Source organism: Pinus tabuliformis, chromosome 4_1, assembly GCF_031772625.1.
Source record: "Pinus tabuliformis cultivar Carrire ecotype Pingquan chromosome 4_1, CPIR1, whole genome shotgun sequence".
Taxonomy (NCBI): Eukaryota; Viridiplantae; Streptophyta; class Pinopsida; order Pinales; family Pinaceae; genus Pinus; species Pinus tabuliformis.
Genome location: NC_142303.1, coordinates 586,397,164 through 586,419,117, shown reverse-complemented (window position 1 = coordinate 586,419,117; position 21,954 = coordinate 586,397,164). Strand labels below are relative to the sequence as shown.

The 21,954-nt window shown below is 41.6% G+C and overlaps 1 protein-coding gene across 1 annotated transcript in view; it reads left to right on the top strand.

The window, feature by feature from the left end:
• The window catches only part of LOC149177321 (uncharacterized), a 181,258-nt gene that overhangs the window by 128,974 nt on the left and 30,330 nt on the right, over positions 1–21,954 (top strand). The gene's annotated exons all lie outside the window — the stretch shown is intronic.

The window sequence follows — 21,954 nt, the reverse complement described above, 5'->3', positions numbered from 1 at the left end:
GCAGACCTGTACAAACCAATCAAGAGAAGAGAGAGAAGATATGATGTGACTTCAGGTCTACTTATATGAGTCTTAGGAGGTTGAATTAGCTTTCCCAGGATGACTTGAATTTTTGTGCACATGTGAGTTTCACTTTAGAAATTATATTTTTCCTTGGCTAAATTAAATTCTTCTGAGGGCTAGGAGGGGTCTTTCTTGATGAGGAAGGCTGTCCAATGGAGGGAATTTGCCCTTGAGCTACCAAATTAACACTCCCTCTTAGCAAGGGAGAAATTTCCGATTGCATCATGAATTTCATCTCAAAAATCTCGCCATCATCATCACTGAACCAAGTCATCTCTCGTCTGTGCTCATCTTTGCTCATTATTGCTCATCTGCTGAACACTCTTGAATCTAAAGAAGAAGAATCATCATTATATGGGAGCTCCAACTACCACCCTATATCCAAGGAAAATAGGCGAGATCCACTCACCACAATGGTAAGGATCACACTCTATCATATTGACCTATGACAATAAGCGAGATCTACTTACCATGAGAGGTAAGGATCACACTCTGTCCTATTGTCCGTTGATCCTTCCCACCTGGACCCTTAAGAGTCAAGCGGTAGAACACTTGCATTCCATCACTTGTGCGAGATACTATTTACATAAATAGTAAGGATCACACCCTATCTCAAGTCACCTCAACCCATTGGCGAGATGGGGAGGTACAATCCCAATAAGCTTAGCTTGTGGGTAGGATACCAACTAGGGTATACTTTGCCATGTCCCAGACTTGATGGTAGGGGGAGATACTCACTTGTCATAAATGACAAGGATCACACACACACCCTACAATGACAATAGTTGAGTTCTACTCACCACAAGGGTAAGGATCACACCCTATGCTATTGTCCAGAGTTCCCTCAACCCTAGGAGCTCTAAGGCTCAATTCCTCACCCTGGGAGCTTAGACAATGGGGAAGAGCATAGCTCAGTGTTCTTGATCAGTCAGGACCCTTACTCGAAAGCGTGACATCCATTAGTCCAAGCTGCTCCCTGAAGACCAAGAACTTCCCTTGCGGCAAAGCCTTGCTGAGTATGTTTGCTATCTACTTGTTAGTTGAAATATGATGGAGTCGTACAACTCCTCTCTGCACCGTGTCATGAAACACGAGATTCACTGCCAATTGGACCCCACTCTTGTTGTCGCACTATATAACTGTTGTATCCAGAACTTGCTCAAACAACTCTCCAAAGAGCTTCCTCAACCATACTGCCTCACGACTAACCATGCTAGCAACAATATACTTTGCCTCGGTCATGCTTAGGGCAACAAACTTTTGTTTCCTGCTCATTCAAGATATCACAATAGAACCCAAACTAAATCAGCGCCCTGTGTGCTCTTACTATCAATAACATTTCTGGCCCAGTCAGCATGAGTGTACCGATGAAGTTTCACATCTCTGGTAGTATATATCATACCAAGATTAATTTCCCTTGCAAATATCTCAACACATACTTAGCAGCAACCTAGTGTGCATGAAGAGGCTTAGTCATGAATTGACTCATGGTGTTAACTACAAAACATATGTCCGGACAGGTGTTCACAAGGAACATCAGTGCCCTAATCAACTGTCGCTACTCAGAGGGATTCGCCAGGTCAGGTCCTGCAGTATCTCCACATAGCTTCTTAAAGTTCATCTTTCCAATAGTTTCACAACATATTTTCCTTGAGAAAGGAGAATCTTATCAAGCCTTTGCCACACCTCTAAGCCCAAGAAGTAATGTATCAATCCAAGGTCTTTCATTTTGAACTTAGAGGCTAGCTCCCTCTTGCACTCGAGCATCAGAGGCCACTATTTCTTAAGAATAAATCATCAACATGTAAAATCCAAATAAAAGGCATACCTTGGACCACTTTGAAGTAGAGGCTGTGAAAATTCTTGAATCTAACGCATCGGAAACCCCTACTGCAATGTCTTTTTTAATATCTCCTACTTGTTCTTTACTTTAACAAGTTATTTAATTGCATAAACATCGAAGTAAACACACATGAAACCTTCACAGATATACAAATCATGCACTGAAATAAACTGAGACAATCACACAAGGGACACCATTATTTTTGGACAATCGTCCCCGGAAAAAATCATTGTGGGAAAACAGGTGCAACATATAAAGGTTTTTATTATTAAGTAGATTTTTGAATGCAACTAGGGTGCCAGAAATGGCTCACCCTTCAGAGAATATCCTCGGTAGTAGTACCTCTATCCGGAGACAGATATTCCGGCAAATCAACAACTGGATGAACAATCCCACAGTGACTCTGGCGATACCTTGTGCTGGACAGCGAAAGCTGCTCCAAGCACTCCTTTAGAATTGCGTCACCCTTCCTTGGCTCTGCGTCACCCTTCCTCAGCTCTGCGTCAGCTAATCAGCTCCCAATCTACCGCACAGACACTCCCTGCGCTGTCTCTGAAACCCTCTTCGACTTCTACGTCAGCCTCTATGGCTCTATGGCCCTCTGCATCCTCTACGCTAGCCTTATTAGCCTCTGCGTCAGCCATCCTATGCTCTACGCTCCCTCTTCTGGCACTTTGCTGCCTCTCTGATATGTATTCTTCAGCCTTGGATCGAAGTCCCTTGCTGAACTGCCCCTCACTACAACTGGTCTCTAACTCGATTTCCTCAGCCAACCCAGCCCTAGAAAATCGAATTCTTGGCCTCTCTTGGTGTATCTCCAATTGACCCTCAAGCCTCCTCTTATACTTTTCCTGTTGACGATTCAACGACCGAGATTAAGTCCCTAATCAACGGCTAAGATTAGATCTGGTTTGATCCTCGTCTCTTAGAACTTTCTCACTCATTTTATATTAATAAACATTAATATTTTAAGTTTCTAAGTTTAGACTTAGGGACTCATTAAAAATATTAATTATTTTAATATCTCTTCACCTGGGTGGAATTTATTCAAACGGTTTTTGGTTCTTGGAGATCTCACGTGTCTTAGCCTTTCCACCAATTTTCATGGCTAGAGCATATCTGATGCTACCAAAATTCAACACTCCCTCTTAGCGAGGAATGTGCTCTAGTAATGCTTCACCATTGAAACATCACACTGATCCTTCGAATCGGTACCTGTGCTAATGCTAGGCCTTCTGCCCTACATCCACTACACTGCTGCTTCCTGTAGTGCTACCAATGACACTGCCACTGCCACTGCTACATCTGTATTGCAGCTCCCTATCAACATGATGCCCATAGCGCTGCAACTGCTAACTGCTGCGCTGCAACTCAGTTATCGAGAAATAAGTAACTGACTTCTCCCAAACACTGACATCCCTGTCGGTCTAGAATCCTCGTGATGCTGAAGCTACCTTTGCTGCTAATTTGCGTTGACCCTTTGCTGCCACTGCGCTGTTGTAAACTGCTCTGTGCCTCTCATATTGCTACAACATCCACTGCGCTACCTATAACTTTGGCACTCTAGCTTTGCCATTGTCACTCCCCCACACTTTGCGCCACCCGACATCTGTCATCATGCTACTGTTGTTAAGGGCTCTTGTACCCGGATGTGATCCAAGAGTTTCGACACCTCAAGGATCCTGCCCCTGCTTTTGTAGTCCTCTTGACTACATCTCTATGTCTTCCCACCTCTTCTCTAGAGGCACATGAGCACTCATGGCACAATCGTCATTAGTCTTGACATCTTTTTCCACCTTTGCTAGAGTTGCCTTTGAGTCAGAAGCTTCTCCCTTGCCTTTCTTCCTGGGGCACTGAGATGCATAATGTCCAAGCTCCTCACAATTGAAGCACTTGACCTTGGAGATATCCTCTTTCTTTCTCTTTTGAACCCCTTACTGTCCCGCAGATGCTAGAGCTGCATCCTCCTCCTCCTCTTTCTTGACTCGAACTCCCTTACTGCTACTCCCTGCCTTGGTCAACCTCCTGATCTCTTCTTGTCGAAGAGCTGCCCACATCTCCTCCCCATTGGGGATAGTTGCTCTGCCCAAAATGCTTTGGACAAACGTCTCCCAGTCCTTAGAGACTGCATTCAGAGCAGTCTTGACCATAAACTTTGGATCCGGTGTAGACCCCATGGAAGTAAGCAGTCGCGAATTCCTTGGAACCTGAGAAGGAAGTTATCTATCTCCTCTCCTTTCTGCATCTGATATGACTTCAACTGATTTTCCAGTAACATCTTCCGCTGCACGGAAGAGCCTTGGTATAAGGTGGTCAAGGTCTCCCACATCTCCCTTGCTATTGACTTCTCAGCAATATGTGGTATTACATGATCCTTGACTCCATCTAGGATCATGGATTTCGCCTTCGCCATGGCCTCCTCATACTTCTCATTTGCATCAAGGTCAATTGAGATAGCTACGGTTTTCAAGGCATAGTCCTTGATGTGATGTTTATCCAGGATTGCCAGGATCTTGGCCTTCCAGATAACAAAATTGGAAGCCCTGTCCAATCTGTCCTGATCCCTCAATCCGTTCACTGCCATCTTTGCTCCTCTTCTAGACTCCCTCTGAGTCTTGACTTCCTTCTTGGAAATCCTCTGGCCAACTGTCGAATCACTCCTCTCCAATCCCCCTTTGCCGCTGCAACCTGGATCTAGATTCCTTGGCTAGAAATCTGTCGAGGTAGTGCTTCCCTCTACCTTGGTTCCGTCTCCTTAGACACTGTTCTGCACAGACAAAAGCAACGTCCCACCAGTGCCTCAAATCACAATCTGCACAACTCCCTTAGCCCCAACAACTGAAGAATATTAGTCCTTCAGGCTCTACACAATCACGGCTTGGGTTGAATTTGCTCCTCCCAAACAACTGCATCAATTCTTCTTAGCTGAGAAGGATGACGTGGCTCTGCGTGAGCCTGTTCTACTCCTTTCTGCCTCTGTGCTGGCCCTTCTCCTGGCTCAGAATGCTGATGCAGGCTCTGCGTGAGCCTCTGCATCACCCTCTTTGCACTGTGTCACTCCTCTTGCCTCTTCAGCTCTGGAACAACACTGTCTCTCGGGACAACTGCTTCTCTGCTGCAAATTCTTAGATATCTTTGGTTGGTGCCTTCAGTTTCCTATGATCTGCAATCACTCTAATACCATGTGAAAATTCCTAAATCTAACACATCAGAAACCCCTACCGCAATGTCTGGTTTACCATTTCCTACTTGTTCTTTATATTAACAAGTTATTTAATTGCATAAATATCGAAGTAAACACAAATGCAACTTTCACAGATATACAAATCATGCACTAAAATAAACTGAAACAATCACACAAGGGACACCGTTATTTTTGGACAATCGTCGTTGGAATAGACCAATGTGGTAAAACCAGTGCAACATATAGAGGGTTTTATTATTAAGCAGATTTCTGAATAAAACTAGGGTGCCAGAAATGGCTCACCCTTCAGAGAATATCCTCAGAGGTAGTACCTCTATCCGGAGACAGATATTCCGGTAAATCAGCAACCGAATGAACAATCCCATAGTGACTCCAGTTGTTCCTTGTGCTAGACAATGAACGCTGCTTCAAGCACTCCTCTAGAACTGTGTCACCCTTGTCTACCCCACAGACACTCCCAGCACTGCCCCTGAAGCCCTCTTCGATTTCCGCGTCAGCCTCTACGACTTCTGCGTCAGCCTCTATGGTCCTCTGCGCTGGCCTCCTTAGTCTCTGCGTCAACCCTCCTAGGCTTTGCGTTGCTTCTTCCGACACTTTGCTGCCTCTCTAATATGTATTCTTCAACCTTGGATCGAAATCCCTTGCTGAACTGCCCCTCACTACAACTGATCTCTAACTTGATTTCCTCAGCAAACCCAACCCCAGAAAATCGAATTCTTGACCTCTCTTGGTGTATCTCCAATTGACCCTCAAGTCTTCTCTTATACTTTTCTTGTTGACGATTCAACGCCCGAGATTAAGTCCCTAATCAACGACTAAGATTAGATTTGGATTGATCCTCGTCTCTTAGAACTTTCTCACCCATTTTATATTAATACACATTAATATTTTAATTTTCCTAAGTTTAGACTTAGGGACTCATTAAAAATATTAATTATTTTAATATCTCTTCAGTTGGGTGGAATTTCTCCAAACGATTTCTGGGTCTTGGAGATCTCATGTGCCTTAGCCTTTCCACCGATTTCCATGGCCAGAGCACATCCGATGCTACCAAAAATAAACAGAGGTTTGGGTCGACATTACTTCTCGTCTAAGTCCCCTGACACGGGGATTCGTAGAATACGTGGATTCAAGTGTCGGATTTGGACACATTGACCCCTCAGAACAGGACACGTAGGATTCATTATATATTATTTTATTATATATATATATATTAAAAATTAGATATTTCTAACACAAATACTCATTAATGATACAAATTCATTGATTTAAAACATAGATCTTCATCTAGATGTTAGTTTGATTGTTTACAAAGTAAGTTAGTAACATTATAGCATGCATAGTACAAACCAAATTCAAATATTTGTATAAACCCTCACAAAGCTCATAAACCCTCCTAAACCTCATAAACCCTCACAAACCTCATAAACCCTCATAAACCCTCACTTTTTTGGGATTCGAATCTCAAAATCGAGACACTAAGTGTCCTAACGGGACACGACCAGAATTCGATGGTGTCCTGTTAGGACACGTGGTGTCCCATTTTAGGATTCGGATTCCCATCGAATCGTGTCGGATTCGTGGGATTCGGACACATGGCCTATTTTGGACGAATCCGGTTTCATAGCTTCTCGTGAATCCAAGCTTCACCAGGTAGCTATCAATATGGACATACTAGGCTCTGTGGCTTGCTTCAATCCATAAAGTGCCTTCTTCAACTTGCAAATGTGAGTCTTCTTGTCATGTACTTCAAAGCCCTGTGGTTGCTCAACATATACTTCTTCTTGTAGTATGCCATGAAGAAACACAGTCTTCACATCCATCTGGTGAAGAGTCCATCCTTGACTAGCAGCAAGGGCAACAATAGATCTAATAGTAGTATAGCAGGCAACAGGTGCAAATATATCATCATAGTCTTCTCCCTCTTTCTGGGAGAAACCTCTAGCCACGAACCTCGCCTTATATTTCTCAATACTTCCATCAACTCCATGCTTGATCTTGTACAACCACTTAGAAGTCACAACAGACTTCCCTTTGGGTCTCAAAACAACTTCCCACACATCATTCTTCATAATGGATTTATATTCTTCGGCCATAACATCTTTCCAAACTTGCTCTTTCACTTCTTCAAAGAAGCGTGGTTCAACCTATATGATGGAGCTCATAGCCACAACATAACCTTGGTATTGACATGGATTCTTACTTTCCTTGAAGGTTCCTCTAGCAGCAACATGTCTTTCAACATCCTGTAATGTATCACGAAGCCAAAGTGGTCTCTTCCTGGCAAGAGGATCACATGGAGGAGGATCCAAGGGGTCCATAGGTTCCATGGGATCATCAACAACATCTTTCTCAGGTTCAAGCACAAAAGGACCTTCTAGTAGGTCCATGTCATCATCCTTCTTTTCAACAGGAGGAGGAGGACTATCCCTTGCTTTTCCAAGGGCAACATCTTCATCGAAAGTCACATCCCTGCTAAACTCGATATTCCTTTGACCAAACACATATATTCTAAAGGCTTTAGAATTATCACAATATCCAACAAACGTACCTTTCTTTTCGGTGGCTTCCAACTTGTTCCTCTTTTTCTTTGGCACATAAAAGTACTCGGTGCAGCCAAAGATTCTTAGATATCCAACATCGTGTTTGATACCTATAGACACTTCTTCGTGAGTCTTGTCACCCAGGTTTTGATGAGGAATCCTGTTTTGAACGTGGCCTGTTGTATTAGTAGCTTCTTCCCAAAGTAACTTCAACAACTTTTGATCATGCAACATTGCCCAGGCAACTTCCATAATGGACCTATTCTTTCTTTCAGCCAAACCATGTTACTCGAGATTATAAGGTACAATGGTTTCCTTCTTGATTCCAACCTTCTTGCAAAAGTCAACGAATTCATTAGAAGTGTATTCTCCACCATTGTCAGACCTAAAGACTTTGATGATTCTCTATCAGTGCCTTGAAATCTTGGAACATACCAAATGCTTCATCCTTGTGCTTCAAGTAGAATATCCATGTCTTCCCGGAGAATTCATCCACAAAGATTATGTAATATAGATAACCACCCAAAGATTTTACTGGCATGGGTCCACATAAGTTAGAATGTATGAGTTGAAGAATATCACTAGTCCTGCTTTTGCTAGAAGAGAATGGTCCCCTCGACTTCTTTCCACTGGCACATCCTGGACATAACCCATCATGCTTAGCTTGAACTCTAGGCATTCCAGAAACCATCCTCCTTACATTATGCAGGGCTTCATAGTGTGAATGAGCAAACCTTCTATGTCATAGCTCACTTTGATGATTGCTATCATAGACCATTGCGGGCAATGGTCTTCCATTGACTCTATAGAGTCCTTCAATTAGAGATCCCAAGGTGAAAGCATCCCTCATGTGAGATTCCATAGGAACTGTGAGGACCTTTCCTCTTATGAAGGTAATTCTCATTCCTTTGTCTTCCATGGCAAATATAGATACAAGTTTCTTTTTAATTTTGGAACATACATAACATCACGAAGAAGTACAGTTTCCCCATAATCCAAATGAGATGTGACAGAACCAAAACCCTTCACAGGATAAGTAGAGTTATCCCCAAGAATGATCTTTAGATTTGTCTCCCTCTCAACCAGATTTGAGAGGACTTCATGATACCCAGATAAATGTCTAGAGGCCCCACTATCTACCAACCATCACATGAATTTGAAGGAGAGGAACTTGAAAGAGAAAAAATAAGAATATATTCAGACTGAGTAGCAGTTGCATTATTTCGATACCTTGAATTCCTTGATCTCTTTTGAGGATGATGATGACCTTCTTCACGATCGTCAGGAGCATCTCTTCTTCTTCTATCATAAGACCTGTTGTTGTTGAAGCCATGATTGTTGTTGTAGTTGGATCTTGGAGCATCTCTCTTTTCCAGACAGTCTCAAGCATAGTGACCATGCCTGTGGCAATTGAAGCATTCAATTTTTCTTCCTCTTTTATTGGAGTCCTTTGATTTAGGGGCATGCTTTCTTGAATTAGATGGTCTTCCTCTTCTTGCCCTCTATAGCAAATGCAGATTGCTCTTCTTCTTCATTCTTTTGAATTCTCCCTCTAGAAATCATCTTGGTTTCTTCTTGAGTACATTTGCCAACCAACTCATCAAATGTTGGAAACTTATCATTGTTGCTAATAGTTGTAATGAATGTCTCCCATATTGGAGGAAGACCTTGAAGAGCAATGAGTACCATCTCTCTATCAGACATAGATTCTCCAACAGTCAACAATTGATAAAGATTTTCTCAAAACAACATCAAATTCGACCTTCAAAAATCAGTCAACCTAAGTCAAAACAACCAAAATTCTACCCTCGCAAATTTCGTTAAAGTCAACCTTCGATTTGTGGAAACCCCAACTATAGATCTGTGGTCAATGTTGGTAAAAACCTATAAAATTTTTGTGAAACTGTCTTTGACATCGACCTTCCAAAACAAATAAAAATTCAGTCAAACCAAGTCAAAATGTGCCAAGTCAATGTTGGTCAAAGGCTGGTCAAAGTTCCAAAACAGAAAAGTCAACATAACGAAACAAAATTCCTTCTTTCCCTTCGCACGTGTGAGCTCAGACCTCCAATTGTAGACTTGTACGAACCATTCAAGAGAAGAGAGAAGATATGATGTGCGATGATGATGCTCCAAAGTGATGTGGCATGAGGTCTACTTATATGAGTCCTAGGAGGTCGAATTAGCTTGCCCAGGCCGACTTGAACGTTTGTGCACAAGTGGGTTTCACCTTAAAAATTATATTTTTCCTTGACCAAATTAAATTATTCCAAGGGTTAGGAGGGGTCTTTCTTGATGAGAAAGGTTTTCCAATGGAGCGAATTTGTCCCTGAGCTTCCAAATTAACACTCATCAACATTTGCATCATTTAATTTACCATGATCCCGGTCAATGACTCTAACTCATGGTAAATCAACAGTATGAACAAGTTACCATAATTCTGGTCAGTACCTCTGACCTTTGGTGCATCATCACAATAATTCTGGTCGGTACTCCTGAAACATGGTACATCATTAGCATCTACTAGTCACCATGATTTTGGTCGGTTCCTTTGACCCATGTTATACTAACTAGTCCTAATTCACCATCATCCTTGTCAATCCCTTTGATTCGCGGTGAAATCATAGGGACACACTCAATCCATTTGAGTTATCTGGTCCCAAGTCCAAAGGCCTTACTCTACATGAGTAATTCTAGGTCATGATGCTAACTGAGCTCACTCAACCTATCTGGAGAGTATTCTCAGCCTGACGCTGAGAGGTATCTACTTAATCGAGTAATTTTGGGCCTCTAAGACCATTCTTCCTAATTCCGGTCAACATACTTGACACATGAAGAATGAATGTCCTCTGCTGGACCATTCTCCCTAATTCTGATCAACATACTTGACATAGGGAGAATGTCTGTCCATGATGCTATTATATCAATACTCTGGATCATTTTCCCTAACCCTGGTCAATCTGACCTAGGGAGAATGACTGTCTTTGATGTTGCAATTTCATCACTCCCTCTTGCTAAGAGAGACATGCTTAATCACTCCAAGCTTGTCCTCGAAACATATAGACTTCATCCTAGAACAGATGCTTTGTTAGCTATCTATTTGATTGTAGAATAGTACTGGATCCATACTGCTTCCTTCTGTACTAGATCTCATTGTGCTTTGACCTGTCATCATGGTCGTCACCTGCACTTGATCAAACAATTCTGCAAGTAGTTTCTGAAGCCATATTACTTCTCAACTTGCCAAACAAGTTGCAATATGCTCTGCTTCTACAATACTGAGTGTGACAAATATCTGCTTGAAGAAATCATAACGGAGCCCATATTGAAGCAGTATTCTGATAAGCTCTTTATGTCTTTTGCACTTTATGCCCAATTTGAATTTGTCTATCCCTGCAATTGTACTTCACTATTTGAGGCATATCTCAAACAATAACTGGTTTTTCTATAATCATTTGTACCATGCTAATAGTTCAACACATGTTGATCTTCATGCCTTGGCTCAACTGTAAGCTGATCAACTACTTTTTGGACTTTTTGGTTACCTTAACTGGGTGATCTTTCTGGAATAGCTTCTATTGTGGCAATCTTGTTTGCTCCCTCTACCACTGCTACTTTCTAGCATATCAACTATCTAGCCTGAAAATTTCAATGACAATCCATCATCTCAAATTCAGAGGTCAACTTCCTTTGAAGCTAAAACAAGGCTTTTTGACTACTCCCTTTGTTACACAAGCAATTCTTTTTGCCACAGCTGCTTCATCTGACACATGCGTCCTTCTGCTTCATCAAAGATAAATCATATAAGGTCAACCTTGATCCATCAATCCAAAAAGACCAACCCCAACGTGTTTGCTTGTGATCGTACAAAGCCTTCTTCAATCATGAGACTTCTTCTCATGTACCTCAAAGCCCTGTGGTAGCTCTATGCATACTTCTTTCTCCTTAATTACTCCATTGAGAAAAACGATCTTTGCATCCTCTCCCTCTTTCTGGGAGAACCTTCTATTCCCAACTCTTGCTTTGTATTTGTCTGCTGCATGTTAGATCTTGTATATCCATTTGGAAGTCACCACTGACTTTTCTTCGACACAATCTAGGTATACTCCAAACTTGCTGACCTGCTTGCTCCCTTTGAGCTTGGATTTCATCTAGTACAATATCTCTCAACACAAATATTGATTCTGGGAAAGTCCTCTGTCACAAGCTTTGCTTCATTCTTCAACTTCTTCCATTTGCTGGTAGAGCCTTGGCAACCTTCACTATGTCCCTAAAAATCTCATTAGGAGGCCATGGAAGAACAATTATAACCCAACAAAAAGGAACAAAGACAAGAGGCTATCTAAGAGTAAAACAACAACAATAATTAAGAGAGATATAAGTTACTTATCTTTTGAGGAACATAGGAAATGTCAGCGACCTCTTGATCTTAGCCTTCTTGCATCTTTATCATGATGTCATTCCTTCCATGCATAAGCCAAGACTTCTTCTTATAGTGGAAATGTTAACTAGATCTAGGGTTTTATCCACAAACCCTAGGATTTTACATTCAAGACTTTTAGTCATCTAGGATAAACCCTAGTTACATTTTGCACCTCTTGCAAGTTTGTTAAATTTTGGTATGTTCTATGCTTAGAGCAATTTACCTCAATTTTTCATATTAGCCCAATGTCAATATTCAGATTAGTAATCACATCAGCGTGATAGTAAAGTGTAGATATAACATAAACATAAACAATAGAAGACAAGCCAAGACAAGAGGACACAAGATGTGGCACCAGCCAGGGACAAACCCGAATGTGGGGAAACCCTTGATCAATTCTTCTTATATTCTTCAATAATTCAATAGAGGGAGATAGTACAAATATACAAATCTAAGATTTTATGACAGCAGTAGAAAGTACATCATTATGGTAGTCTTCAACCAATCATCAAGAGTTCTGTAGCATATCCTGATGCAACATTCCTCCGATTGCTAGTTGCTCCAGCAATTTTGGTTAGGGCACAATATGCAGCCCTAAAATGCCTTGACTATGAGAAATTGCTGATGTGATAAGGGCCCTTGAAGTAGTCCTAAACTTCCTTCATAATCTCCAAACAATCCTAAGAGAGAAGCTCTAAGAAACCCTTGCTATGATGCTATGGCCTGTGGCCTAGCACATAGCAACAGTGTAGTAAATGTCCTCAAAACATCATCAACGCAGTAGCACTTTCAAGCATCTAACTGTGTACATATACAGATCTATGGAGTAGATCCCTTCAACGCATTCCTTCAACGGCTGTGGCTTATCAACCTAGCAAACAATCCTTAAGGCATGCCTACAACAGCTTCCTTCATCACACTATCATCTACAACAAAACAGGATGTCTATCCATGCATCTTAATGCTGTGTTAAGACACTTTCTTGTTGCGTTCTAGGGCTACCTCTGCTGCGGCTTAGGGTCTTTACTTAGCAGTGGATTAGGGCTCCATTGACAGTGGATTAGGGCTCCATTGACAGTGGATTAGGGCTCCTTTATGACTGTGGATAAGGGATTCTTTTGGCTGCGTATAGGAGCTTCTTCAGGCAACGTATTAGGGCCTTCATTGATAGCATATAAAGGCTCCTTGACTGCGTATAAGGGTCTCTTGGACAACAGATTAAGGTCTCCTTTAGCTGCGTTTGAGAGTCTCCTTTAACAGCGGATTAAGGTCCCTTCTTGACCTGTAGCTAGGGCACTTTAGGACTGCGTCTTAGGGCTCCTCGATAGCTGTGGATTTGGCCGTACCCTTGCATGGATAGGAGCCTTCCTTTGCTGCGGATTAGACTTGTGTATGAGGCCTCCTTGACTACGGCCAGATCTCCTTCAACTGCGGCTAGGTGTCTCTCTCTTCAACTGCGTCTAGGGCATGTTGTCTTGCTGCATCTAGAACACTTCCTTCACTGCATCTAGGGCTTCTCCCTCTTGACCTCTCCAGCCAGCAAACCCAAACGAGTGGAGAGAGATCATAAGAGAAGTGAGTCTGTCTCAAATGATTTGAAGACTCTTCTATTTATAATGCCATGTTGAGGTTGAGCTGGGGTAATTTGCTTGCTAGCCGACCTTGACAAATTGTCAAATAATACAAATAAATTCATATCTCCATAAATACATGTCGGAATCAGATGATCTTTAGATCAATCTTACACCTCTCGAAGAAAGGAATCCAAGAAAAATATCAGCTGCCATAAATAAGATGACCCACATGGAGTTTGGCCCTAGTTGCCAATTTTAACACTCCTTCTCAACTAGGGAGAACTCCATCTGCTAATCCATTTGTCAGTCTGTACTATCTCTTCCCTTAATGCAGTGCCCTGCATTACTCTGATCTGCTCTACTGAGCTATGAAGAAGAAGAAGTGATCGAGAATCTATCATACCATTCTCTACTGACCCCAAGTCAGTCCCAGATAAAAGAGAGTGTCTCATACCACTCTTACTGATCTGAAATCAGTTCCAAATAAAGAAGGTGTCTCATACCACTCTTACTGATCCGAAATCAGTTCCAAATAAAGAGGGTGTCTCGTACCACTCTTACTGATCCGAAATCAGTTCCAAATAAAGAGGGTGTCTCATACCACTCTTACTGATCCAAAATCAGTTCCAAATAAAGAGAGTGTCTCATACCACTCCTACTGATCCGAAATAAGTTCCAAATAAAGAGAGTTATCATAGCACTCTTACTGATCCGAAGTCAGTTCCAATTGTTCCCAGATCAATATCATCCTAGCATAGGGAGTACGGTAGTACATGATGCGTCCATCGGTAGTACTATGGTCCCTATCCTCATTTCCCTACTCATTGGGCAGATGAGAGGTACTTCCCATGAGTCCCAGATTGCATGGGTAGGATGTCTTAGTAGGAGAAGGATGAACCACTTATCCTACCTACATGTTGCCATGGGGTATCGCAGGGGAAGGCTGAACCACTCACCCTGTACACAAAAAATCACTAGGGGAGGGCTGGACCACTCACCCTATGATTGTGTCTCAGTAGGAGAGGGATGAACCACTCATCCTGCCTACATAGCAAACCATTAGGGGAAGACTGAACCACTCACCCTATGGTTGCTCGTTGCTCCAAGAAGTATCCCATGCCCCCCATAGCTCCCAGAGCTCAATACCCATATCATACAGGGCCCTCAGGAGAGGGTCTCTCCACGACTCCTAGTCGTTCTCGAAAAGTCAAGAATTTGACCTTTCCTAGGGGCTTTATCAGAATATCAGTAACCTGCTCATCAGTCCCAATATGATGGAGCCTTATTGCTCCTCGTTGTACCATATCCTAGATAAAGTGGTACCTAAGGTCTATGTAATTGGAGCGATCATGAAATACAAGATTCTCTAATAATCAGATCCCACTTCGGTTGTCACAAAGGATCATGGTGATATCCAGCGCATGTCCAAACAACTCACTGAAGAGCTTCTTCAAAGAGATAGCTTCACAAGACGCCATACTCGCAGCTATGTATTTGGCCTCATCGGTGCTCAAAGCAACCGACTTCTGCGTCTTGCTCATCCAAAGTATCGAAGCAAAACCCAAAGAGAAACAACACTCAGAAGTGCTTTTGCGATCCATCATACTGCCTGTCCAATCAGTATCAAAATAACCATGCAGCTTCATAGCTCTAGTAGTGTATCTTAGTCCATGAGTGATTGTGTCCTGAAGATATCTCAGAAGATTCTTGGCACCAATCCAATGTGAGTGATGAGGCTCAACCATATGTTGGCTCAACATGCTAACTGCAAAACATATATCCGGACGGGAGTTCACCAAGAACATCAATGCTACTATGAGTTGACGAAACTCAGAGGCATTTCTCAATTCAGGTCCGACAACACTACTGCATAACTTCTTAAAGTTAAACTCCATCAGGGTAATGAAAGGCTTGCAATACACCATTTCAAATTCGGAATCCAACTCCCTCTTATGTTTGTAAATGAGAGGGTCTGCACCTGTTAGAAAGAGGTCATCCATATAAACCACCAGTATGAGAGGTCTATCATCCACAACCTTAAGGCAAAGGTTTGGATCGACTTCACTCCTAGTGAATCTCAGCTTCATCAGATAGTTGTCAATCCTCTCACACCAAGCCCGGGGTGCTTGCTTCAAACCATAGAGAGCTTTCTTCATCCTGCTTATATGAGATTCTTGATCATGAACCTCAAGCCCCTCGGGTTGTTCCACATCTATGGTCTTGATATTACTTGTAAGTTTTCCTTCGGTACATCCCGGACATATACCTTCATGCTCTTCTTTGAACTCGGGCATCCCTGTCACCATTTGTCTCACATCGAGTAGGGCCTCACAATGAAGATGGGCAAACTTTTGGTGCCATAGTTTAGTTTGAAGAGATGTGTCGCAAGACATGGCCCCCAATGGACTTCCTGCAACTTGATACAAAGTGCCAACCCTAAACCCAAGAGTAAAAGCATCTTTAAAACTCCTTTTCCAAACACGTACCTTTCCATCGATGAATGCCACCTTGTAACCTTTGTCTTCCATTGCCGAAATGGACACCAGGTTCTTCTTGAGATCAGGTACATATAGAACTTCTTGTAAATGAATCGAGTTACCCTGATCCAATTGAAGAGTAACATTCCCTACACCCTTTATGGGATAGGTGGCATCGTCTCCAAGAATAAGCTTCAAGTTTGTTTCCTTCTCTATCAAATTAGGGAGAGCTTCCTTGTATCCAGTGAAGTGCCTTGAAGCACCACTATCAATAAGCCAAATTCCCAAAGAGTTCGGAGGAGTGGAAGTGGAGAGGGCCGATATAAGATAATACTCTTTGTGCTTATCAGAAACAACATTTGATTCTTCATACCCAGAGCTCCTTACTTTCTTGGAGGGTCGACCATTTCCTTGATGTCTTGCATTCCTTTTTCCTTTGCCATTGTACCTATCATTCCTTCGATCATTGTTGTTGAAGTTGCCTCTGGAATGATTGTGATCATCATCATGTGATGTGTCCCTTCTATTTGGACACTCCCTCGCATAGTGTCCAAACTTATTGCAAGCAAGGCATCTGCCTTTCCTTCCACCCTTAGATCCGAGCTTTCCATTGAAATGACCTTTAGACCCTGCATTATTTCTCTTGGTATGAGCGGTGAAAGCAATAGGGTTGCCTCTATTAGGAGGCATTTCTTGCTCCACCATTCTGGTTTCTTCTTGAATGCATCTCGACATCAATTCTTCAAACCCTAGAATTTGGTCATTATTGAGAATAGTAGTTCTAAATATATACCACTCAAGTGGGAGCCCTCCAAGAGTAGTGATAGTAAGTTCCCTGTCAGGAATGACTTCTCCAATCGATAGAAACTCATTCTTGATCTCAGTGATCTTTAAGAAGTAGGTTTGAATATCCTCGTCCTTGCCCTTCTTAATATCCTTCAACTTATTTTTGAGGAACAAAGTTTGATTTGCATCACCAACCTTGAACATGCTTACCAATCTGTCATAGATCTCCTTGGAGGTGTTCAAATCGGAGATGTAGGCCACCAGATGCTTGTCAATGGAATCTCAGATAATCTTTTTCACTTTGACTTCACCTTTGGTGTGCTTGTTCTTTGTAGCTGCTGGTGCATTTGATGGAGGCTCAGGGATTTTACCCTTCACATAATCCAACACTTCTTGTTCTTCCAATGTCAGATCAAGAAACATCTTCCATCCGTGATAGTCAGAATTTTCATGGAGCTTGTCTTCAGCTGGGAAGTGAGATGAGGAACCCATTGAGCCTTTGTCCTTATCCCACTGTCTTCGGTGATTTCTATTTCACTCTTGCTTGGGATTTGTCTTCACCTCAACTCTGATACCATGTTAAATTTTGGTATGTTCTATGCTTAGAGCAATTTACTTCAATTTTTCATGTTAGCCCAATGTAAATATTCAGATTAGCAATCACATTAGCATGATAGTAAAGTGCAGATCGAACATAAACATAAACAGTAAAAGATGAGCCAAGACAAGAGGACACAAGATGTGGCACCGGCCAGGGACAAACCCCAATGTGGGGAAACCCTTGATCAATTCTTCTTATATTCTTCGTTAGTTCAACAGAGAGAGAGGTAGTACAAATATACAAATCTGAGATTTTATGACAACAGTAGAAAATACATCATTGTGACAGTCTTCAACCAATCATCAAGAGTGCTGTAGCATATCTTGATGCAACATTCCTCTGATTGCTAGCTGCTCCAGCAATTCTGGTTAGGGCACCATATGCAGCCCTAAACTCCCTTGACTGTGATGAATTGCTGATGTGATAAGGGCACTTGAAGTAGTCCTAAACTTCCTTCATAATCTCCAAACAGTCCTAAGAGAGCAGCTCTAAGAAACCCTTGCTATGATGCTATGGCCTGTGGCCTAGCACATAGCAACAGTGTAGTAAATGTCCTCAAAACATCATCAACGCAGCAGCACTTTCAAGCATCTAACTGTGTACATATACTGATCTATGGAGCAGCTCTCTTCAACGCATTCCTTCAACGGCTGTGGCTTATCAACCTAGCAAACAATCCTTAAGGCATGCCTACAACAGCTTCCTTCATCACACTATCATCTACAACAAAACAGGATGTCTATCCATGCATCTTAATGCTGTGTTAAGACACTTTCTTGTTGCATTCTAGGGCTACCTCTGCTGCGGCTTAGGGTCTTTACTTAGCAGTGGATTAGGGCTCCATTGACAGTGGATTAGGGCTCCTTTATGACTGTGGATAAGGGATTCTTTTGGCTGCGTATAGGAGCTTCTTCAGGCAACGTATTAGGGCCTTCATTGATAGCATATAAAGGCTCCTTGACTGCGTATAAGGGTCTCTTGGACAACAGATTAAGGTCTCCTTTAGTTGCGTTTGAGTCTCCTTTGACAGCGGATTAAGGTCCCTTCTTGACCTGCAGCCTAAGTCACCAGGTTCGTGTTTGAGTTCGAGTCGGCGACCATGAAATTCGAATAAAGTTCAGCAACTAAAATTTTGTCGATAAAGTTCAACATATAGAAATTCGAAAAAAATGTATATATATAATATAAAAAATCAATTTAAAGTCAAATTCAAATAAATTTTTGGCTTCGCAAGAGAACAGATGCTAGAAAATTTATTAAATTTTATAAATTATGTGTGATCAATTTTGGTCATTTTCAAGCCTTTTAATGTTAATCTTTATTGTAATTATCCTCCAAATTATATGCTTCAGAATCTACAGATGAATATGTTGGCAATGCTTTCCAATAATTTCTCATATCTCAAGGCATATCTTGCTAAAGAACTATTCCTTACACTCCACAGTAAAATGTAGTAACAGCACGGAACAATAGGGCTATTATGGAGATGGTTGGTGGCTTGCTTCACTGCAAGAAAATGAAACTTCCATTTTGGGAATAGATTGCTGTTTCCACAATCCATGTCATCAATAGAACATCTACTTGTCCTCTCACAAATATGACTCCATATGAGAAATGGTATGGCAGCAAACATCCTATTTCACATTTCAAAATTTCTGGATCTGCTGCATGGGCTTATGCTCCTAATGATAGACAAAACCCATCAGCATCTCTAGACTCCTAGTACACTTTAATTGGTGAAAACGAAACTTTTCAGGGATACTGCCTTTAAGATCCCACCACTCATAGAGTGGTTGAATATAGAGAGGCTATTTTAATAAGGTTTCTACTCATAAACAACCAAGATCTCTCTCGCCATCATTATATTTGAAAACAAAAAAGAGGAGCTCTGTTGATTTTTAGCTTTGTCAATCACTGAATTTATGATAAAACAATTCACAAATGTACATGATGCAAAATCAAATGGAATAAGCTGAAAATTATTTTTGAGATTGTTGATGAGGCTTGTATAATGTATTTAAGCATGTAGTTTATGCCACTGAAAATGGACACTAAAGTACAATAATTAACCATGACTAGATTGGTCAGTAATGAATTTGAAGTGGTTGGTGTTCACATAAAAGATAAGGAGTCCGTAACTTTAACACTAAGAGCCTTACCATCGTCTTATAAACCCTTCAAAACCCTTTTGAAATTAATTGGGAAAGTGAGAAAGCTGAGAAGAGCTTTTTATTTGCTAATGAAGAAAGAGTATGACTTGTGCCAAGAGGAAAGCACATCTGACAAAGCCTCCTATGGTAAATGGGGAATAGCAGCAAAATCAGAAGCAGAAAAAACCAAACAGTTGCCATAAAGGTAACTCTATTTCACATGCAAAAGACTGTTTCGTTTTGTTAAAAAGTTGAGCATTTTCAAAAGAGACGCGTCGCGGCAGCTGTAGACTGAAGACATCATATGAAATGAAACCCTCCGGCAGCTGTAGAATGGACTGCAACTTGCAAGTTTGCAACAGAGTTTGGACCACAATGAAACCCTCTGAAGTTGGAACAATGAAACAATGGAACTATAGTCTATCGTTTAAGTTTTAACCCAGCGAACAATGAAACCTGCGGGCTTCAGACAATTTGCTAAAACCTGCGAAAAAAACGAACTTTTTCGAACCCCAAACGAATTTCATCGAACCCTAAACGAATTTGTTTGGCAAAAAATTCGAATTCGCGATGAAGTTCGAGTTCGCCATGAAATTCAGAGAACTCAAATGAATAACTTCATGTTCGATTAAAATTCGCCGAATTTCGAACTTGTTCGTTGAAATTCGCCGAATCTGGTGACTAAGCCTGTGGCTAGGGCACTTTAGGACTACATATTAGGGCTCCTCCATAGCTGTGGATCTGGCCTTACCCTTGAATGGATAGGAGCCTTCCTTTTCTGTGGATTGGGTCTGCATATGAGGCCTCCTTGACTGCGGCTAGATTCCTTCAACTGCGGCTAGGCGTCTCTCTCTTCAACTGCGTCTAGGGCATTCTGTCTTGCTGTGTCTAGAACCCTTTCTTCACTACATCTAGGGCTTCTCCCTCTTGACCTCTCTAGCCACCAAACCCAAACGAGTGGAAAGAGATCATAAGAGAAGTGAGTGTGTCTCAAATGACTTGAAGACTCTTCTATTTATAATGCCACATTGAGGTTGAGCTGGGGTAATTTGCTTGTTCGCCGACCTTGACAAATTGTCAAATAATACAAATAAATTCATATCTCCATAAATACATGTCGAAATCGGATGATCTTTAGATGAATCCTACACCTCTCGAAGAGAGGAATCCAAGAAAAATATCACCTGCCATAAATAAGATGACCCACATGGAGTTTGGCCTTAGTTTCCAATTTTAACAAAGTTCAATCAGACTTTGTCATACCCATATCCAAATGTCCGAAAACCATAGAGTCCCTGTGCTTCAACAAACAATCAAGGATATTCCATCTTGATATTGGACTAAGTAGATGTGTCAAGATTGGGGATTTTCCAAAGAGATGTCTTCATTAAGAGATATTGGACTATGGATGCAATATGGTAGACCCATGGTATATTTGGTTATGGCTTCAGCAGTACTAGCAATGATATTCTTACATCTCTATATTTTCAGCTAAACATTGATTTTGACCTATCCAATCCAAGTAGCTTATCCTTTATCATAACAATAGAAATAATAAGGGTACATCAAGTTTTGCAAATGACTCATCTTACTTGAGAGGGTTTTGGTCTTTAGACTTGAAAATAGGACTCGACCTCTTTGTCATATCCAACGAACTTGCTATTGAAATTGTAGCTGGGTTCAATATTCATAATTATGATTTTGTCATGAGTCAATAAGAATTTATTTGAGTCAAAAGAAAAATGATTTTATCATGTCCCATTTGGATATTTAAAAGAATGAAAATTGAATTTTAAAAGTATATTTTTTATGTGTCAAAGTAGACCAAGTTGGCCCTCCAAAAGACAAGTTGGCTCACACAAAAGATGTGTCCCTTCACATGAACAAACAACTATAAATAGAGCCAATTCGTCTCCATCAAACACACACTTCGATGATTTGATATGAGGCAAGAAGAATGAGATTCTGAGATAGTAATACGAGGTTTCTGAGGCTAACTTATGAGCAATTTGAACTGTCATGTTTGAGTCATATGAATGATGTAGATTTGAGGCCAATACGAATCTATGAAAAATGCGAAGTCTAAGGCAATCTCTGCAGTGTTCCACGGGGACGCGTCCCCCAAGGTCGGGTGCGCGCACCCCTCGCACCCCACGCACCCGGGACAGGGAGTCTCTTGGGGGTGCGTTTCCCACGCACCCTTTTTGGGGAGTCTTGGGGAGACGCAAGGGGGTGCGTTTCCCCAGTGTGGGAGTCTAGACTCCCCAAAAAGGGTGCTTCTGGGCGTCC